Source organism: Panthera uncia, chromosome A2 (assembly GCF_023721935.1).
Source record: "Panthera uncia isolate 11264 chromosome A2, Puncia_PCG_1.0, whole genome shotgun sequence".
Taxonomy (NCBI): domain Eukaryota; kingdom Metazoa; phylum Chordata; class Mammalia; order Carnivora; family Felidae; genus Panthera; species Panthera uncia.
In genome coordinates this window covers 24751416-24767120 of record NC_064816.1, presented here as the reverse complement: position 1 = coordinate 24767120, position 15705 = coordinate 24751416, and the positions used below count along the sequence as shown (strand labels likewise).

Below are 15705 nucleotides of genomic sequence, written 5' to 3'. Positions count from 1 at the left end.
TACCATACAGTGACTTGCTTACAGATGAAAATTTCCAAAGGGATGGAATAGCTGAGTCACTTTAATTAAGTATGTCATATATAGTCAGTGAAAGAAAATGATATAATATTATGAAAGTCATCTATTTCTGTAGTCTGTTAGGAGTTCCAAAATGAATTAACATGGTTGCTGACTCGGAAAGTGATTTTCACATACTCAGATTTCTCTCTTAAACCATTTGGATACAGTCTTTTTCTGGGATTAAGTTAAGTAACATCTATGCACCCAGTCATTACTGTAGGTCATGCTCTACCAACAGTTCAGTTGTTTACCTTACAAAGTTAGCTTTTACTAGAATGGACTAATTGAGCTGTAACATTCTCTTGGGCTTTATGCTGGTTCCTAAATTTAAAATTGAAACATCAGTTGAAGAAAACTAGGTACAACCTAACAGCCTATGTAACTTAACTACAACTATATTAAGCTACATGCATTAGTTTCAGAACAAAAAGAATTGGGAAAAAAAAAAAAAAACCTCTATAAAATCAAATGAGATTTTTACTGCTGAAAAAGTCTACAAAATACCCTCAACAATAAGATAATTTAGGCCCCAAAGAAGCTGCCTATACTAAACATAAGACATAATAGTAAAGCTGGGGGAGGGAAACGGGGACTTCAAAATACCTAAATAAAAAATGAGCTAAATTTCAAATGACAAATTTAAGAATTGCTCACTTGACTAACAATATTATTGGAAATAAATGACTGCATTAGAAAGAATCTTATATACCAGTAAAAATAGGTAACATTGATTGAATCCTTCCTATGTGCCAGATTCTATATTAAGTCCTTTACATGTATTATTAACTCATTTAATTCTCACACCCCTCCTATGAGGTATTATTACTATCTCCACATTATAAACAAGAAATCTGAGGCACAGAGAGGTTAAATTACTTGCCAGAAGTCACCAAGTGAATAGGAAGAAGAACCAGGGCATGAACCCACACAGTGATCTCTTAAACTGCAGTCCCTAACTCCCCCCTCTAACCTCCCAACTCTTAACCAGTCTACATACTGTCTTTTTAATTTTAGTTCAATTTCCCATTTCACAGATGAGGAAACTCTGTCCCCCAAGGTAAACAGAAAATTCATTCAAGACTGAAAACTATTTTTTTAAGTAATCTGCCAGCCCAAAGTGGGGCCTGAACTCACGACCCCAAGATCAAGAGTTGCATGCTCTACTGAGCTAGCCAGGCATCCCGAGGCCTGAGACTATTTAATAACAATACTAGTACTAGGACTCAGGTTTCCTATTTACATTCTGCTTTCCTATTTCACATTGGGCTTTTCCTATTTTCCTGTCATTTTTCCTATTTTACAGTGAGCTTTCCCCATGTTTTGTCTTTTAAAAAAAAATAATTTGGGGGCACCTGGGTGGCCCAGTCAGTTGAGCGTCTGATTCTTGATTTTGGCTCAGGTCATGATCCCAGGGTTGTAGGACCAAGCTCCATGTTGGGCTCTGCGCTCAGTGTAGGGCCTGCCTGGGATTCTCTTTCTCTTTCCGCCTGTCCCTCTCCCCTGCTTGTGTGCGCTCTCTCTCTAAAATAATAAAAATAAACAAATAAATAAATAAAATGATTTGTTTTTCTGTGTATACTTACTGTTGAAGTCAGGAGAGTACAATAAAGTACAGAAGAAAATTAAAATCATTCCTCCTGGCTTCCAAGAATAACCCATGTCAACATTTTAACATACTTCTTTATATGCAATGTAAGACCAACACTCTGCTTACCTACCCCATATTTTCAAAGAAGTTTAGAGACATAATTTATATATAGTTGTATATTTACTTGACTTTTTCATTTACGTCATTATTTTTCATGGTATTAAATATTTTTGAAAATATGACTAGCAAATGGCATTTCATAAATTTCATTAATTTAGACTATATATGGTAAATTCTTGCAATTACTCTGTGATGAAACTGTTATACCTACATCTTTTTGCAACATCGCTGATAATGTTCTAGATTAGGTCCCTAGAAATGACATTACTAAAATTAAAGGGTATGACAATATCTAACAATTACGGGGTTAACACTATTGCCAAATTACTCTAAGCACTTCACAGATATTTGCTTGTTTAATCCTTGCAACAGAGAGAGCAAGGGACCCCATAAGAGAGGGAATGAATGCCTAGAGAATAAGTGACTTGCCCAAGATCATACAGCTAAAAAGTGACAACCAGGATTGTCTACCTCACACCCAGGTAGTGAGGCTCCAGGACCCATGCTCTTAATCACTATGCTGGCCTATTTTACTTACACACTTTTTCAATGTGATGTGAAGTCTCCTAGAAGTTTACTACAAATGTACAAATATCCTCTCAGGAACCTGTAGTTTTAGTAAGCATCCCAGGAGATTCTAAAATTTGAAAGCCACTATCCTGATCTAAAAATTTTAAAAGAGAACATTTAACGGCACCTGGGTGGCTCAGTCAGTTGAGCTTTCAACGCTTGATTTCAGCTCATGTCATGATGTCATGGCTGTGAGATCAAGCCTGCACTGGGATCTGCACTATCAGTGTTTGGGATCCTCTCTCTCTGCCCCTCCCCTGAATGTTTGTTCTCTCTCTCTCTCTCTCTCTCTCTCTCAAAATAAACATTAAATAAATAAATAAATAAATAAGAACATTTAACAAAGCCTTCTCACAAAACCTCTGATAGTTACATTGATGTTTGAAAATGGATGAAAGAACCAAGTAAGAGAGTACTCAAAAATGATTAAAATAAATCTTTATGACCTTGGATTAGGCAATAGCATCTGAGGTATGACATAAAAAGCACAAGTGATCATATAAATGAAGAATTTTAAGATCATTAAAAATTACTTGAAAAATAAAAGGTAAGCTGAACTTCATCAAAATTAAAAACTTCTCTGCTATAAAAGACACCATGAGGACAAATACTATGTTATTCCACTTACATGAGGCACTTAGAATAGGCAAATTCATAGAGCCACACAGTAAAAATAGAGGAGTTATCAGGGACTGGGGTAGAAGAAGAAGGAGAGTTATTGTTTAATGAGTACAGAGTTTCTGTCTGGGGTGATGGAAAAGTTCTGAAAATGAATAAAGGTGATAGTTCCACAGCATTGTGAATGTATTTAATACCAGTGAATTGTACCCTTAAAATACTAAAAAATAGTAAATTTTATGTTATGTATGTTTTACTGTAATAACAAAAAAGGCACCATCAAAACAATCTATAGAATGGAAAAAAAATTTTTGAAATCACTCAGCTGATAAGGGAATTATATCCAGAATATACAACTCAACAATAAAAAGATAAATAACCTAATTTTTAAGTGGGAAAAGGACATGAACATTTCTCCAGAAAAAAAAACAAAACATACAAATAGCCAGTAAGTACATGAAAAGATGCTCACAACATTATTAATTAGGGAAATGCAAAACAAAAATCAAAGTGAGGTATCACTTCATACTAGCTGGCTACAATAAAAAAGACAATAACAAGTGTTGACCAGGAAGTAGAGAAATCGAACCTTCAAACACTGCTGGTAGAAATGTTAAATAGTATAGCCACTTTGGAAAACAGTTTGGCGGTTTCTTTAGACATTAAATACGGAGTTATGATATGACCCAGCAATTCTATTCCTAGGTATATAACCAAGAGAGCTGAAAACATATGTCCACAAAAAAACTTGTACATGTATGTTCACAGCAGTATTACTCATAATAGCCAAAAAGTAGAAACAACCCAAACATCCATCAACTGAGTATGTAGTAAAAGTGATAAATGAAATATGGTATATGCCTACAATGGAATATTATTTGGCAATAAAAGGTATAAAGTACAGATACACGCTACAACATGGATGAACCTTGAAAACACCAGAGTGAATGAAAGAAGCCAGACACAAAACTCCACGTTATATGATTCCATTTATATGAAGTAACTCCTGGATAGGCAAATGTATAGAGGCAGAAAGTAGATTAATGGTTGCCAGAGGCTTGAAGAGGAGGAAATGAACAGTGATTGCTAAATGGGTACAGTTTCTTTGGGGAGCAATAAAAATGTTCTGGAAATAAATAGTGGTAATAGTTGTAAATTTTGTGAGTATACTAAAAACCACTGAAGTGTAAACTTTAAAAAGTTAAAAAATAAACTAAAAATACATTTAAGAAATTCATGATAAGTACATAAATTTTGAAATAAAGCTCTTAGAAGTAGTAATTTAAGACTGTAAATATGTGAATTTTGAGAGAATTAGGGAGGAAACTCGACAGGATAAAGTCTGCACAGACAATGGAAATAAAGATAGAAATGTCAAAACTGTCGAAAAGTTAAGAACTAGAAAAGTACAATGTCAGGCAAACAAAAGTTTTAAAAGTTCTATTAAAAGTCACATTGAGGAAGACAGAAAAGTGAGTTTCAGAGTAGAGAAGAAACAAAAGAAATAACCACCAAAACAAAATCATTCAATGTCTAATATAACATTAGACATTAAATAACTGTCTAAGCAGTTCCTTGATGACCTTGAAAAATACTTTAAGTTTATCTGTTAGTAAAGAAGAGGCCAAGATACATATATGATCTAAATTTATAAAATTAAAAGAGATATGTACAAATTTCACCAAATGTAGAGCACTAGCAATTCAGAACAAAACTCAAATTTAACCAGAATACTTTGGGGCCATATGATAGCATTTGCTTTTACACAGCAAATTTATAGGACAAGAGGAACTGAGTTATGTTGGATTACCTCTCAACAAATCAGAAACATTCCAATTTGTCCTAAATAGGCTGAGGTAATAATGAAAGATGGATGATGGTACATGCGGGCTAGAATGTTAGCTTCGTAGAGTCAGGGACTTTGTTTTGGTTAGAACAGTGTGGGGCACATAGGAAGTGCTCAGTGATGGCTAAATCAATCAACAGGATTTTGAAATCTGTAGAATACTGTGTTTATGTTTTGGGAATTCACATGTAGATTAAGGAATTCTACACATCTAGAAACGGAATTGTAATGTATGAAAAACCAGAGATATAGGACTAGAGTTTCAGAGGATGAAAAGAATTTCTCTTTAAATACCACACTGACTAGAGGTAGATGAGTCTATATAACTTGCTTGTGTTGTTAAATACTTAAACATATTCATAAATCTCCTTTATTTTTTACATTGTCAGTATAACAGAAAATATAATGGCTCCATAAACTTCTAAAAAATTAACTATTTAATGGTAAAAATAATTATATATACATAGAATTCATCATAGACAAATAAAAGGAATACACAATATAGAAAATAAAATCTAAAGACAAAGATAAAATTTAAGTAAAATATAATAGACAAAATCAGTATCTACAAGATCTAAGAAGAAAACATAAAACCATGTTAAAACCTAGACAGTACTAACTCTAGAACAATGAGCACAGAAGACAAAGTTCCCCACCTTGAAAGAATTCAAGATAACAGAAAAGAAAAAAACTATAATAACAATCCCATAACAGAGTTGAGAACAATTTCTAACAATGACCAATTTGGCTAAAGACATCCTACTGTAAAGCATTAGTATTTCATAAAAAGTTTCTATGCCTGTCATATAAATACTAAAATCAATACCAACAAAAGGTATTTACATAAAAATATCACTAACAAGTTTGCATTTAAACATTTAATTAACATAATTATGGCAAAATTTTGTTTCTTAAATCAAAGTACTCTATTGTTAGAATGACAAATGGCACTATTCAGTTATTTCACTTTTCTTTTTAAACAAGATACCTGCAGGCAACAGACATGCAATTAAAGCTGTAGTTCAAATTCAAACAATTCACTCTGAACATACCAAAAAGATATCCCACTAAAATATCCTGTCATACTTCTCACATTTGAATACGATTTTAGATTCACCTCAGTTAAGGACTTTATTTAAAATCTAACATATCTGGGGCACCTAGGCGGCTCAGTCGGTTAAGTGTCCAACTCTTGATTTAGGCTCAGGTCATGATCTCATGCTTCATGAGATGGAGCCCCTCATTGGGCTCTGCACTGACAACATGCAGCCCGCTTGGGGTTCTGCCTCTCTGCCCCTCCCCTATTCATGTGTATGTTCTCTCTCACTCTTTCTCTCTCTCAAAATAAATTAAAAATAAACATTTAAATATTAAAATGTCGGGATGCCTAGGTGGCTCAGTCAGTTGAATGCCCCATTATTGGTTTTGGCTCAGGTCATGATCTCACAGTTCACGGGTTCAAGCCCCATATCGGGCTCTGCACTGACAGTGTGGAGCCTGCTTGGGATTCTCTCTCTTCCCCTCTCTCTGCCCCTCCCCTGCTTATTCTCTCCTTCTCTCTCTCTAAATACTTTAAAAAATAATAAAATAATAAAATAAAATCTAAAATATCAAGCAAAATTTAAGATGAAACGCCTTTATAGAGTTTCAACTCTAAAGTTTAGTAAAGAATGTAAACTGGTTCAAGTATGAGAGATCTCTTTTACTAACTGAAATTAACAATTTGTGAGTACTTAATGTAAGCAAATTTAGATGCTATGCCATAAAACTTAAGGTATTTTTTGAGTTTTCCATTGATAGAGTTCATTTGATAATTTTTGAAAATCATATTGAAAATATTGAAATGAACTTTTAAATAGTCATAACATAGGAAATTAATCATACCTTAACTTTTATTTTGTTCTCAAACTGTTTTTCAAGACCCTGAGAAATTTACACTCAGTTTCAGGCATGTTATCTTAGAAGGAGAGCTAGATTTACAACAAGGAAGTGACAGTGCAGATTCTGGGTTTTGACATACATGCTGTACAAGAGAAAACATTGTGCAAGTTAAAGACTACTAAGGTTTAGAACTGCAACACATGCTAAATAAAATGGTACATTTTTTTTTTAAGTAAGGCTGCTGCTATATACTTACATTGGGCCAAAACTCACAAAAAGCCATTCCTCCAAAGTCTTCTTTCCCTGCCCCCCCATCCCACTCAAAATAAATTTTTCCATCCTAGAACCCATATAAAATGTATTTTTAAAATACATTTCAGTACATCTTTATTATCTTTACATTTATGAATAAAACTCTGTGAAATTGAAAATATTTTATTTGATCCCTTTGCTCCAGAATAACTTAATTATGTTTTTCTATTAAATTTAGAGTGAATTTTGAATATTTCTTCTATACTTAAAATCAGATACTTAATTTCTAACTACATACTTCATAAAAACAGTTCCAGGGGTGCCTGGGTGGCTCAGTCGGTTAAGCATCCGACTTCGGCTCAGGTCATAATCTAACGGTATGTGGGTTTGAGCCCCACGTTGGACTCTGTGCTGACACCTCAGAGTCTGGAGACTGCTTCAGATTCTGTGTCTCCCTCTCTCTGTGGCCCTCCCCTGTTCACACTCTGTCTCTCTCTCTCAAAAATAAACATTAAAAAAAAAAAAACCAGTTCCACATACATGACCTCATTTTACATAGTATAAATTCAGAGGAATTATTAGTCTTACATATTTAATTAATAATTTCTTGCTATCTTCATTTTTACTTAATGTTGAAACTACATTTTAATCATTACATATTCAGCACTTACCACAAAAACAAGAATGTAAAACTGAAAAACTATTGTAAAATTACATGAAATGAAAATAAGTGACCAAACTAACATAAAATAGAATTTGATAATTTGCAAAATGTATCTCTCACTGCAAAAATATTTAGATTTGATCAGTGTTTCCATTTTTTTAAAATCTTGGTTTATAAGTTCCTATAACCATTCTTTAATAGTTAAGTGTTCATCAGGATAGATACAAAGACATTTAACCCTTTCATTGAATATTATAGGATATGTGCTAAAAATTTAATTTTGGCCAAATATAAAATAACTATCAATCATTCACAGATTAACCAGTCCTTAGAGTGTCTCTCATTCATACACTTTGGACATAGCAAGAGCTGGATATATATCCAGCTATCAGTTACACACACACACACACACACACACACACACACACACTTTGCAGACATAATTTTTTTGTACCAAGAGAAATGCAAAGATAAATTCCTAGCTGTAAAACCTCAGAATATCAAAGAGTACTAGAGGGCTGGAGGCATCAAAATTCCAGACTTTAAGATGTATTACAAAGCTGTAATGATCAAGATAGTATGGTACTGGCACAAAAACAGACACATAGATCAATGGAAAATAGAGAACCCAAAAATAGACCCACAAACATATGGCCAACTAATCTTGGACAAAGCAGGAAAGAATATCCAATGGAATAAAGACAGTCTCTTCAGCAAATGGTGTTGGGAAAACTGGACAGCGACATGCAAAAGAATGGACCTGGACCACTTTCTAACACCATACACAAAAATAAGCTCAAAATGGATGAAAGACCTAACCGTAAGACAGGAACCCATCAAAATCCTAGAGGAGAAAGCAGGCAACAACCTCTTTGACCTTGGCTGCAGCAACTTCTCACTCAACATGTCTCCGGATGCAAGGGAAACAAAAGCAAAAATGAACTACTGGGGCCTTATCAAGATAAAAAGCTTCTGCACAATGAAGGAAAACAATCAGCAAAACAAAAAGGCAACCGACAGAATGGGAGAAGATATTTGCAAATGACATATCAGATAAAGGGTTAGTACCCAAAATCTATAAAGAGCTTATCAAACTCAACACCCAAAAAACAAATAATCCAGTGAAGAAATGGGCAAAAGACATGAATAGACACTTTCCCAAAGAAGACATCCAGATGGCTAACAGACACTTGAAAAAATGCTCAACATCACTCATCATCAGGGAAATACAAATCAAAATCACAATGAGAGACCACCTCACACCTATCAGAATGGCTAAAATTAACAACTCAGGCAGCAACAGATGCTGGTGAGGATGTGGAGAAAGAGAAACCCTTTTGCACTGCTGATGGGAATGCAAACTGGTGCAGCCACTCTGGAAAACAGTATGGAGGTTCCTCAAAAAATTAAAAATAGAACTCCCTATGACCCAGCAATTGCTCTACTAGGCATTTATCCAAAGGATACAGGTGTGCTGTTTCAAAGGGGCACATGCACCCCAATGTTTATAGCAGTTTATATAGTTTATATCGATAATAGCCAAAGTACGGAAAGAGCCCAAATGTCCACTGACTGATGAATGAATAAAGAAGATGTGGTGTACATACACACACACACACGTGCGCGCGCGCGCGCGCGCACACACACACACACACACACACACAATAGAATATTACTCAGCAATCAAAAAGAATGAAATCTTGCTATTTGCAACAACGTGGAACTAGAGTGTATTATGCTAAGCAAAATTAGTCAGAGAAAGACAAATGTCATATGACTTCATTCATATGTGGAATTTAAGATGCAAAACAGATGAACATAAGGGAAGGGAAGCAAAAATAATATAAAAACAGGGAGGGGGGCAAAACATAAGAGACTCTTAAATACAGAGAACTGAGAATTGCTGGAGGGGTTTTAGGTGGGGGAAATGGGCTAAATGGGCAAGGGGTATTAAGGAGGACACTTGGGACGAGCACTGGATGTTATATGTAGGGGATGAATCACTGGATTCTACTCCTGAAATCATTACTGTACTATGTGCTAACTAATTTGAATGTAAATTAATATATACATATTACATTTTATATATATTATATATATAAAAGTACCAGAGAATATCATCCATGCTACTGAATTTCTAATGTGTGGAATTACAAAATTTTAACATTCCCATGCATTTTTGACATCTGGGATTCATGTCCCATTTGCACAAATCGTATTTAATGCAATACGATACCAACATACATTTAAGCCTACTGAAAAATTAATGTGGATAAGGAATGCCTAACCTAGAAGACTTTTCTCACTCCACATCGCACCACCCACCAAAGTCTCCTCAGAATTACCAACAACTAAAACTGGAGAAAAAAAATTACCATCATGGAAATGTACATACACATATCTTTTACATGGTAATCTTTTTTTTTTTATTTTTTTTAATGTTTATTTTTGAGAGAGACAGAGACGGAATGTGAGTGGGTTAGGGACAGAGAGAAAGGGAGACCCAGAATCTGAAGCACGCTCCAGGCTCTGAGCTGTCAGCACAGAGCCCGATGCAGGGCTCGAACTCACGAGCTGTGAGATCATGACCTGAGCCAAAGTCGGACGCTCAACCAACTAAGGCACCCAGGTGCCCCTACATGGTAATATTACCCTCTGCGTCCACTTATTCAAGCACTGTCAGAGCTGTAACACTCACTATTTATAGCCTTTTACCCATTGCCAGTGAGCTTCCATACCTACTACTCCACTAATAGCCCAGCTTTTAATACTTATACTCCCTATAAAGTGACATTTGAGTGCTGTTAATAATTGTCTTCTCAAAAACTCTCCCTTGCCTTGTATCTCACAAACCCAATCTTTCCTGGTCCTCCTTCTCTGGCTGTTCTTCCAACTGTTTTCTTTTTCCCTGCCAGCTATTTCAATGCTGATCATCCCCAGGGTTCTCTAGCCTCTACTTTTCTAGAGATGTACAAACTTCCCTGGGAGTATATTTCCTACACCCTTCACTACTTTGGTTGATGACTCCCAAATCTGTCTCCCTCCATACAGATGATTTTGTTGCACTCCCGTTTGTTTCTAACTGTCCTTTCTACTATATCACTCTACCAGGTCTCCTTGCCTCTAGGCAATATCTTCCACATTATCACCAAGACTGCTCCTCTAAAAACAAAGATCTAACCATGTGATTCTTTTGAAATCTTTTCGAACTCCTCACCACCAGTCCTAAAGGAAAAAAAATAGCATAACATTAAAATCCTTCATGATTTGAGGGGCGTCTGGGTGGCTCAGTTAGTTGAGTGACTGACTTCAGCTCAGGTCATGATCTCACAGTCTGGGGGGTTCAAGGCCTGCATCAGGCTCTGTGCTGACAGTTCAGAGCCTGGAGCCTGCTTCAGATTCTGGGTCTCCCTCTCACTCTGCCCCTCCCATGCTCATGCTCGCTCGCTAGCTCTCTCTCTCTCGCTCTCTCTCTCTCTCTCTCTCTCAAAAATAAAAACACTAAAAAAAAATTAAAATCCTTCATGATTTGATCCTAAGCTACTTTGTCTGCCTCATCTTCTCTTCCTTCCCCCATATTATGTTACACAAAATCACTAAAAGTTTCTCAAACAAGGGGCATCTGGCTGGCTCAGTTAGTATAGCATGAGACTCTTGATCTCACGGTGGTGAGTTCAAGCCCCATGTTGGGTGTAGAGATTACTTTTAAAAAACAAAGTTTCTCAAACAAGCTACCTTTTTTTTTTTCCTTCATGCTATTAACTCATGCTATTTATTGATATTGCCTAAAGTGTACTTCCCCCTCATGTGCATGCTAAAATGTTGTTCTTCTTTTAGGACTTGTTTTAGATGTCACTTCTGGTGACATTCTGTTCCCTCCTTCATTGCCTTATTAATCGGTCATCCTAGCCTCAACATTTCTACTGCAGTTCATTTAAATAGCACCTCTCTTAGCAATTATTTCATTGTATTATTGTAATTATCTGTATACATGTCCGTTTATGTAGAATCACTAAAAGCAGGGATCATCTCTTGTCACCCCTGTAACCCTGTCAACTTGCAAATATGCCATACAGTAAATGCTTAATAAAGAGATGCTCAATAAGCAAATGCTATGTAATTTATGTCACTCTCTACCTACTCTAATATTTGACCCCATGAAATCATATATCCCAGAGTTTTATCTGAAAATATGATTAATGTAGATTCAGTCCATGACAAAGCAGATGAATCAGCAAGATAAAGTAGACCGAAGAGATGTTTGGAAAAAAACATTTATGACTAAATCCCATAACTCAATGTCAAATGTCAGAGTTATTCACAAAAGACACTAAGTAGTATATCAATGATACAGTCTTCTATCTGCTTAAAAGAACACTACTTCAAATTATAATTTCTTTATGTCTTACTTTTCTCATCTGAGAAATACAAACCATTTACCTTATGAATATTACAACACTCAAAAGGGAATGAAAAACAACTTTATTTTTGTTAAAATACATTCTTATTTGATAATTCCCACAGGTAGATAATTTTCACTTTGAGTTGGGAAGTAAGCTCAATGTAGTAAAACATATGACTGTGTTCAATTATTCCACTGCCTCTTCCTATATGAACATTAAATTACATTTCCTGCTCAACTTCATCACACTTGGCCATGTGCATTGCTTTGGGCAATAAAATGTGAATAGAAGTGGCATGTGCCATTTCTGAGCAGAAGCATTCACTGTAACTCCATGGCTATGCACAGCTCTTGTCCCTCTACCACCAGAACATGTCCCAGACAGGAGCTGCTCCTCTGGCCTGAATTCCAGAAAGGAGAACAACTGTGGATGGAGCAGCCACCTACTTAAACATGTAACATGAGCAAAAACTAAATCAAGTGAGGTCTTGGGTTGTTCATTACCACAATATAACTAGCATAAACTAACTGATACACTGAATTAGATGCTCCTCCTCTATAATATCGTTAACACCCAGGCATATGCCACGATAATATTATACTACACTCAAAGGTTTTTTATTGTTTTGTTCAAATAGACTTATGATTTCAAGAAGTCAGACATTTGTTTTTTCATCTTTAGCAACGGGTAGAAGACTGATAAATATTTGCTGAAAAAATTATAGAGGTACCTATCATATATTTTCCAATAAATGAAGCTAGTTACTGAAATTTTTGAAAATGTAATATAAAAATAACATATTGCAAAGAAAGGCTGAAGAGATCAAAATAACTTATAGTGTAAAAAGCTGAAGAGATTTCATGGCCATTTGTTACCTGATCTTAGGTAGAGTATCTTAACATTTTCCTAAAAGTTTCCAGCAATATATTTATCAAAGATTCCAATAACACCATTTTAAACATATTCTATTGATAACCAGAAGGTAAGAAGAGAAGTGTAGAAGTCCAAGTTCATGCACTATAAAATCCATGTTTCCTCACAGATCCATAGTTACATATATGTTTTAGACACATATATTTACATATATGTTTAAAACATATATTTTATTTCTAAACAGTTCCTATAGTGATGGCTGACCCAGAAAACTGACAAATAACAATCCAGAAGAACCAACACATTACAAAAATGCACTAATTCAGTAATTTTAAAACATGCTAATACAAAGTCACCTAGCACAGGGGTAAAAAACTTATAACCTCTAATGCCTCTAAGTGCATAATTCTATTAGTAAATATAACCAGGTCATTAAGAAAAGGTTTTTTCCTTTACTCTATTTAAGGTGACAAGGAAATGTTTAATCACTTTAGAAAAATTTCCATCCAAAAAATTATTTGGTTGTAAAAGGTGTACATTTTCAACTCATCAGAAAATCCTGTTTTCTGAAATGACTCATTCCCTGAAGCTATCAAGAAACTATGGCATAATTATAAATGGCATAATCTCTAATCTATTAAAATATATTTGAATTTTAAATTTTATCTAGATGGAGATGTACTTCAAATTCCCTAAACTCAAGTAAACACTTATGTTTGCTAAATCTTGCTAGCATTTTATTCTATACTGGAGTATATTCATTAAAAACCACATACAGTGATAGGAATAGAAATTTTAATATTAAGTTGATATTACAAGGTCTTAATCTTTGTGATTTTCCTAAACACTTGTACAATTTTTATTCTAAAGCACCTAAAACTATAACAACAGTTTGAAAAAAGTTATATGCTCATTTTACAAGTAAACTTCACAATGACAATTATATAGTTTTTTTAATAAAAATTTTTTAATGTTTGAGAGAGAGAGAGAAAGACAGTAGGGGAAGGACACAGAGAGAGGGAGACACAGAATCTGAAGCAGGCTTCAGGCTCTGAACTGTCAGCACAGAGCCCAATGCGGGTCTCAAACCACCAGATTGTAACCTGAGCCGGAGTGGGAAGTCGGATGCTTAACTGACTGAGCCACCCAGGTACCCCTAAGCAGTTCACAAACATCATTAACCAAAAGTCATACAGGATCTTTTGTATATGGGTTTTTTTCTTGTTTTTAAGTAGGGGCTTTTAGCTGATATCAGCAGTCTAATAGGAAAATAAATGCCAGAGGCACGTGGGTGTCTCTGTCAGTTGAGCGTCTGACTTCCGCTCAGGTCAAGATCTTGAGGTTTGTGATTTCCAGCCCCATATCAGGCTCCCTGCTGTCAGGTCAGCTTGTCAGCGCAGAGCTTGCTTCAGCTCCTCTGTCCCACTCTCTCTGCCCCTCCCCCACTTGTGCTCTCCCAAAAAATAAATTAAAAAAAAAAAAAAAGGAAAATAAACGCCTATGACAAAAATCACCACCTTATTCTACTTAATGCAGAAATGCATGATTAAGTTAATATATTTTCGCTTCTCAATATTCCCTCAAAATAGCATAGTCATGCAGTCAACATGATCTTCACAGATATTAACAACTTACAGATTTTAAAATGTGAATAATTTAGAAGTATTAAATCATAATCTCTGGGGGATAATTAAATCATAATTTAGGCATCAATGTGTTTTAAAAGCTCCAGACGATTCTAATATGAAGCTGAGGTTACAAACTGTATATTTCTTTCAATGTCCCTACAAAATATTAACTAAAAACTTTTTTCTTTCAATTTAATTCTGGACCAGATTTTAAGGGAGTAGCTTTAAACATTTCCTTAAAATAGTATAGATTTATACTCTTAATCTCCATTTCAACTTCTGGAGATTTTGATTTAAACAGTAATTTTTATCATGCTTATAAAATGTGTCTTAATAAATCAAGTTTTAAAAAGAAAAAAGGGACAGTTTAGCCATTTAAACACTAACACTATTTTTTGCTTTAAATTAAATGATGTCAGATAGCTCAAAGTCACAGTACCAAAGCACTTTTTAAATCACACTATTTAATCAACTGTTTAAATATACGGTCATATTATTAACAAAAAGCTTTCTCATTAAAATAAAAGTTCTGCTGGGGCAGCTGGCAGGCTCAATTACAAGAGCACGGAACTCTTGATCTCAGGTTCATGAGTTCAAGCCCCATGCTGGGTGTAGAGATTACTTAAGTAAATAATTAAGAAAGAAAGAAAGAAAGAAAGAAAGAAAGAAAGAAAGAAAAGAAAAGAAAGAAAGAAAGAAAAAGAAAAGTTCTGCCTACAGATGTACAACATACAAAAAAGACAGGAGATAATCAAAAAATAACTGAAATAACACTGGAAAAGGAGAAACTCTGAAAAGGTTTTGGGTATTTAATTGAAAAAGTCCTCTTTGAACATAACTGATGGCATAGTATTTCCAAAATTTCTCTATCTCAAGAGATACTAGACCAAATCTCCTGAAAATGGAAATATTCTATAGCCAACAAATAAGTAAATATGAGTCTCAAAAGGACATAGTCTGAATCTACCTAAAAGAGCCATGTTGGGGCACTTGGCTGAGTCTGAGTGTCTGAGTCTTGATATCAGCTCAGATCGTGATCTCACAATCATTAGATTGAGCCCTCCATAAAGGCTCTGTGCTGAGCATGGGGCCTGCTTGAGATTCTCCCTCTCTCTCTCTCTCTCTGCCCCTCCCCCATGTGTATATATACACGTGTGTTCTCTCCCTCATGAATGAATGAATGAATGAATAAATAAATAAAT

The 15705-nt window shown here is 35.0% G+C and overlaps 1 protein-coding gene across 26 annotated transcripts in view; it reads right to left on the bottom strand.

Annotated features, from left to right (window-relative positions):
* The window catches only part of SLMAP (sarcolemma associated protein), a 149720-nt gene that overhangs the window by 109688 nt on the left and 24327 nt on the right, over nt 1-15705 (bottom strand). The gene's annotated exons all lie outside the window — the stretch shown is intronic.